At 34.1% G+C, this 7,500-nt stretch overlaps 1 protein-coding gene across 8 annotated transcripts in view; it reads right to left on the bottom strand.

Moving 5' to 3' along the window:
* The window catches only part of osbpl8 (oxysterol binding protein-like 8), a 96,786-nt gene that overhangs the window by 27,724 nt on the left and 61,562 nt on the right, over positions 1–7,500 (bottom strand). The gene's annotated exons all lie outside the window — the stretch shown is intronic.

Here is a 7,500-nt window from a genome sequence, read left to right as displayed (position 1 = left end):
GCATCTTCATCAAGTCTCAAGATTATCGCATTATAGTCTCACCTGATGTTTTTGGATCAAGCAAACTGCGGATGTAAATCACGGCCCATCGATCAGGTAATCAAGTCTATTGTTTCTCGTTTCTCCTCCGCAAACCGGGCCAAGCATTATGTTTATCTCAGAAAAACAAGCCACTTCAAGAGCACTTAAACATGTTAAACATACGCAGAAAAATCCACACGTCCTCAACCTGATGAGAGCATCAGCATAACTCGTCTATTAGCATATTAGCGACCTATTCTGCGCCGCATAAATCTGCATTAACCACGCTTTCATTTAACAACAGGCAACAAGTGTGTCAGGATGCAGATTTAATCACAATCTGACTGGAACTGGAAAAATGATCCTATTGATTAAAGTGGACACACACACACACACACTCAGTCTTTATCAGTGAGATTCAAGAGTAATATTCAATCTCTGACTTCAAGTCTGTCCTTAAAACAACAATAAGCATGAGCGACCTTTAAATTACTCCTTCCTGTCAGTTTAGATTTATTCATAAAACACTAAAACTCAATACATTTACAATGCATTTAAAAATGCAGAACTGCACTTCTGATGAAAGTCTAAAATACAGTTTTTTACCAAAACAAATTATTTGCAATTGATAAACAGATTAATAATTAGTTTTATTCCACTTTTTCAAATGACTATAAAAATCATTAGACTAAAAATGTTTTTGAATATTTATCTATTTAATAATGATATTCATATAAATTTTTGTAGTAATTATTTATAATAATAATAATAACAATTATTTTATTAAATTAAAAATATTGCAATTATAAAAATCATTAGACTACAACAAAAAAACCTGTAATGAATATTTAATAATAACATTAATAATGATTTTAATTTAGATATTATTGTGGTGTTTTAATTTACAACATTAATTGGTTTATTATAAATAAATATATTATAATATTAAATAAAAATCATTAAACAAAAACTTGCATTATGAAAATTTTATATTATTATTATGTATAATAATGCAATATTTTGAAATTGCCAGTCATATGTATATTTGTCTCTGCATACTGGGATTTTTCTGCATATTAGACTGACATCCTCTAACACATCCCAGAGTCTAGATCATTTGTAATTGTTGTCTGTCATAACAGAGATATTTACCGCTGAGCTACAGGACCACAGCAATACAACAGCTCACTCCACGAAGAGCAAGAGGAGACATCTGTGTGTGTGTGTGTTTAATAAGCCATGACGCTGTGTTAGTAATAATCCACACATAAAGCAGGAGCTCACAGGCAGACTGATCAATAGCCAGAACTGAGTCAGAGAGAGAGAGAGCTTGAGATTGGACTGGATATACATAGAAAATCTAAAACTAAATATTGCATCGGACTGAAAAGCACTGCCAGATCTCTTTCAGACAGCAGCACTGCAGACGTTCACCTGCTTATTAAACATTCAGCACACGTGCCTGTAGACGGACAGACAGACAGACAGACGGACAGAGAGTCCAAGCACAGATAAAACTATCACTGCCAAGATCACTGACTCTGACTCCTGTATGTCTGCATTATAGCTGAGTAATGCAAACAAAAACAACCCAGACGGGGTGATCAGGACCCCAACATGAAGCCTGAACCCTTTAAACACATGAAAGTATTGAGCAGCATGTGTTTGTCTGCGGTGAGACAGTGACGTGTGTGATATTTCCACACTCCTGCAGTGTCCTTGACTACGACAAACCGGCAGAGACGGGTGTAATTCCACCCGGTCACCCTCACGAGCTTCGGTCCATCTGAAGGGCAGAGAGCATAGTCTAAAAACACAGACAAACTATCTGTTTAACACTTCATACAACAGGAGTGCCACAACTGAGTGATTCTACAGACTCTACAAAGGGGTCCTATTATGTTTTTTCACTTTCTGAATTTTAGTCAGTGTGTAGTGTGTATGTTTGGGCATAAATAGATCTACAAAGTTACAAATCTCAAAGTCAACTCCAATGGGAGATATTTCATTTTTTTTAAATCCCTTTTCAATAACTAGAACGAACGGCTCGTTTGGACTACAAAGTTGTTTTCCTGTATTTGTGATATCACAAATTGGCCCATTAGAATATCATTAAAATATATCCCGCCTACAGAAATTCTAATGGTTGGCGGGTGGGGAGAGCGCTTGGTTGAGCACTGCACGTTTCAAAATCAAAACCCGGTGCGGGTGTTTTGATATCACTGTATTTCAGAAGGAAACTGACTGTTTTCAGAAACTTTTGGATGTCATTTTCATTTCATCTTGCATGTAATGTCGGATAAAGCAGCGTTTGTGAGCGGAGCTCTGCTTTGTGTACAGCATTACTAGGGACACCTCGCTCTCTCTCTCCAGCTCCAACAGCGCCTCCTGCTGGCAGAGAATTAATTTGCATATATATGCCGCCACAAATAGTCTAAGTCTGTGGGACTATGGTATAAATAAGTTCAATTGTATGACAGTTTCACTGCAATTCATGTTATAATGTTAGAATTAACAATAAACATAATACATATTACCGTTGCACTTATATGTACATAGTAAATGCAGTTATTTTTAAGCTGTTGTTGACATCCTATCTAAAATGTGATTTAGCCACAAAAAAAAAAAAAAAAAACAATAATGTTACGACTTTAATATATCTTGCAATATCCGTGCATGCAAAGGTTCTGCGCGATCCTCTTGTTCAGTATTCTCGAGGTCTAAATTGATATGGCAATATTGACGAACTTGCTGTTTTGGCAAGGGGCAGGGCAGTACTGAAACGCCATCCAAGCTGTTCGCCAATCACAACGCACTGGGACAGCTAACCAATCACAGCACATTTAGTTTTTGGGAAGGCGGGCCTTCACCAAACCCGGAACTATTCGAGCCGTTTGTGTCAGGCTGGGGAGAGAGGTGTTGTAATAATGTAAATTATGTGAAAAATAATGTGATTTTCGAACCACCAAGCATGAGAGCATGTTCTAGTACACCCCCAAAACAAAATCAAGACTTTGTAAAAAAGCATAATAGGACCCCTTTAAACCAGATTTAAACAGTTGTGTTCGGGTCATTTTGACCCGGAGAGGATTTTCATTTCTTCAAAATGCTAGTTAATGTCAATGTCATCGCATTGGACTAAAACCTACTGACTTTGTTGACACAGGGTCAACTTCCAAAATAACTTTTGTACTTTTTTGGGACTTTTTCCCACCTTGTTACACTGGTGGTGAAGGGCAAAAATTATTAAAAAAACAAAACAAAATGTAACAATAAAAATGATTGGACTATTTTTTGTTCCAATTTTTGTTGTAATTAATCATTTTTATTTATCATTGTAATATTTTTTTTAATAATAATAATAATAATAATAATAACAATGAAGATATTGATTTTCATGATAATATAATGAAATCCGAAATGATTTGTTATTTTATATAATAATAATAATAATAATTATTATTATTATTATTATTGTTATTTTTGTAATTATTAAACATTCATAATAGTTGCAGTTTGGTTGTCTAATCACTAAAAATATATAATTATTCAATAAATAAATACTAAACAAAAACAAATACTACTACAACTACTACTACTATTACTACTAATTATTATTATTATTATGCTATATTCTAAAAATCACGTTCACACTTTTACACCCTGTTATACTTGTGGTGTTGGTCAAAAATGGATGGCCTACCAAAAAAAAATAATAATAATTATGCTATATTAATACCAAATATGAGCTCAAGCACCTCAGGTTTGAGTAAATATTGCCAAAATTATGCAAAAATTATATAATTTTTTCATTCAAAAACTGAGGTGCATGAGCTCAGATCAATGAGGCCTACGATCAATCCGTTTAAAAAAAGAAATACAAAACCTGTGCTAAAAGAAAGAAAACAAGGTGACAAAAAGATTGAATCCAAGATTTGCTAATAATATAGCATAAAAAGAGATTTACAAGTAATTTGTAAAAGGCTGGTCATTTTTGCCTGGGAACATGAAATTAGGTAAAGGATTTTCAAATAGCACAGAGTTAAAACTCTCGTTTTAACCCTCTGCACCTGACAATGTGAGCATCACAACCTCATTAATGCAGAATGAAGCAAAAACACCACGTCCTTGCAGCATATAAGATAAATGCAGTGTTATTGCGAGTCATCCGGTCAACGCACAGGTGTCAGGATGGGAAAGGCACCTGTGTTTCTGCACACAGCGTCTATTAATAGTTACACATCTGTGCTAATCTGCCAGCTCATACAGTAAAGTGCAGATCCAGAGCGGCATGCTGAAAAATTAATCTGTGGGATAATAAAGCTCAGCTTGCTCCGGAAGTAAAAAATACCCCTCAAAATCAGTTTTGGTGAAAATGCATAAACCTTTAAAGACAAATCAAGTGCTCTGAAGTTTAGCAATGCTTCTGTCAACTTAATTGAACTTCATTAAACAAAAGTGTTTATTGGTTATGTACGAGAAAGTAGCTATGTGAAGTGAATATGACATAAAAATAGAGATGCACTGATTGCAATTTTCTTGGCCGATTCCGATTTTCTGTAAGTGTGACATGCCGATACCGATTTTCTTTCTAAGAACTATAATTGACAGCATATATAAACAAATATCTATACAAATTTCAATGCAAAAATTATTTACATAATAAAATAAATTATTAAACATTACAATTCTCCCAAAATGGACTAAGTTACAGCTTTTCTCTCACTTAAACAACTCTCAAAATAAAGTGCTCTGTGACTGGAAAGAGGAAGAAATAGTTAACTTAAAATGAGTTGCTGTATGTAACAAAACGGATGTCATTTCCCACTATGTTTATGAATGGTCATTTTTTTCCCCTAACCTTATTAAATGTCATCTTTAACATCAAATTCTTTGTTTCAATTAATTCAGTTAGCATAATAAGAAACTGTAGAGTTGTTACCATTCAAATTAAATTAGTATTAACAAACTATCACTGCAAAATTATAGTTATAGGTGGCGGCAAGTGTCTGTTTTAATGAGTGAGTCATTTATTCATTCATTCAACCGATTCATTCAAACAGCTGATTCATTCAGAACCGAGGCAAGTGACTGTCCTTACGAACGGGCCACTGAATCATTGACTCACTCGATTCGTTCATAAACGTGGATTCATTCAGTAACGAAACACCGCTGTGTTTCTCGGAGACACACAACAATTCTGCTGTGGCTATTTTCGTCAGCGAAATTGAGCAAATACTCAATATTTTGTCTAAAATCTAAGTCACTTAATTTTATCAAATAAAACAAAATAAAACACTAATGTATAAAATCAGTGCCACATTGCAATCGTGTTGATATTGATATTCGGGGGAAACATCATGGCTGTATAATGTTGCTTATCTAAATCATATTTTGTAAATATCTTTTCTTTCTTTTTTTCTACCGCAGTATGCATCTATAAATTTCTGTGAGTTACTTTGTGTGTGCTGTCTCTCTCACACACTCACTCAGGCTGTGCAAGCCTCATCTGGCACGACAGAAATACATTATCAGTCGCTGTTTATACTGAATGCCTGCGCCGCTGGCAATAAAAGGATCGGTTCGGAATCGGCTAGACGTGAGACTGATCGGCCGGTCAACGATCCGGGCCGGTCATGTGACAAATCGGCCGATTCTGATCACTGGCCGGTCAATCGGTGCATCTCTACATAAAAACTATTTCTTAAAAACATATTTCTGGTGTTAGTGTGCATGTTATTCAAATAATAATAAAAAAACCTTTCAACAGCGTATAATTACTTACTCCAATTATGAAACAACTTTCCTTGTCAGATGGTGTCATCAAGGACACTTTTCATCATCCAATCAAACTGCAATGGATAAAATGAAGCCCTGCCCAACACTTTTCACTCAGAAAAAAAATTATGAAAGTTGCAAAGATCTTCTAACATAATGTAGCTGTTCAAAAGGGGAAAAAATAAGCACACATAAGATTTAAGAAATAGGTAAGCTTATTTGAAAAAAAACAAAACAATAAAAAATACAAAAATAAACATATTATTTTTGTAAATAAAAATGCATTAATTTAATTTAATGAATGTAAAAAAAAAAAAAAAGTAAAAAAATCAACATAAATCAATTGTGAAAACAATAACAGTTACTCAGTGGAAAAGCATGAGCATGGTTAAAATATAGTTTTGGAACAATCATTATTCAGTTATTAAAACATTAATATATTGATGATAAATATATAAACTTTGTTAATGTGTATTTAAAATATATTCTGTTTTTTAGTAATATTGCAGAAAGGTTTCATTTATGACAAATGTGCATTACATTAAGTTTATTATGTTTGATTATAATTCAAATGGATATAAAAAAAATGTATGCAATCCAAATACAAAATCTTACATTTAGGCCTAAATAATTTATTTTCAGTACAATAAAAACACAAAAACCCAGACAGATTTGACTGAATCATCTTTTAAATCCTTACAAGATTATAAATTCATCCATTCTGCAAACATTTTACTTAAAAAGAAATTGCGATTTATTTCTGAACCAGTCAGTTTAGTTAGGCTTATGGGAAAATGAATGAAAAATGAAAAAAGTGAGCGTTTGCTTTCGAGCTCTGCATCTTCATCCACTATAATGACACATCGAGCTGGATCTGAGCGATACAGTATTAAATCATAGCCATTACCCTGTGAGTGAACCCTGCTGATTTTCACACAGGTGAACGTGACATGCACACATAAGATTTGCCCCAATGCAATGCACTCAGGGTCCATTAGCTAATCTCTGCTCATTGAACTCCATTAAATCGCTAAAAAAAGGATAAGGATAATGAAAATGCTGGGTAATCATACAGATGTGAGTTTTAAAATAAAAACACTCTCTCTGAAGCATGCATGTCGGGTACATCCAGAGCGCAGCGAGCGGCCCGCGTGCGTAAATAAGAGCATTTAATGAATCCCTCTCTTCTTCCAATCATAATCATGAGGGATAAATGGAGCGCAGGCCGCGCTGACATGAGTCAGATTCACTGTGAGAGCTGAAACTGCTCGATATCTGCAGCAGAAACATCTGCGTCCTGCTGAACAGCTCGATCTACTGACCTTGAGCAGACGACAAAGCAAAAACAGACCTGATTTATGCTATTTCCACCCTTATGATTCCCATCAAATGAGGTTCCAGAGAACTACGGAACTGAGAACCGGTTTTTGTTTGGAACATTTAGATTTTTTTAATAACACTGGAACTAAATGATTTGGTTCTTGAATGTCATTCTTTTGGCAATGTAGATACAACACAGTGGTAAAATACTCTAGACAATTTATATTTATAGACTAAAATCAGTCTCAAACTTATAAGTCAGTCTAATTCAGGCTGGTTGAATCGGTTCAACAAGAAACTTCAAATAAACAGAACCATTATTGTGTACATTACTTAATTATAATACTTTATTATTATACAAATATTAATTAATTATATATT

The sequence above is a fragment of the Onychostoma macrolepis genome, chromosome 04, assembly GCF_012432095.1.
Source record: "Onychostoma macrolepis isolate SWU-2019 chromosome 04, ASM1243209v1, whole genome shotgun sequence".
NCBI classification, from domain to species: domain Eukaryota; kingdom Metazoa; phylum Chordata; class Actinopteri; order Cypriniformes; family Cyprinidae; genus Onychostoma; species Onychostoma macrolepis.
This window is presented reverse-complemented; position numbering and strand designations above follow the sequence as displayed.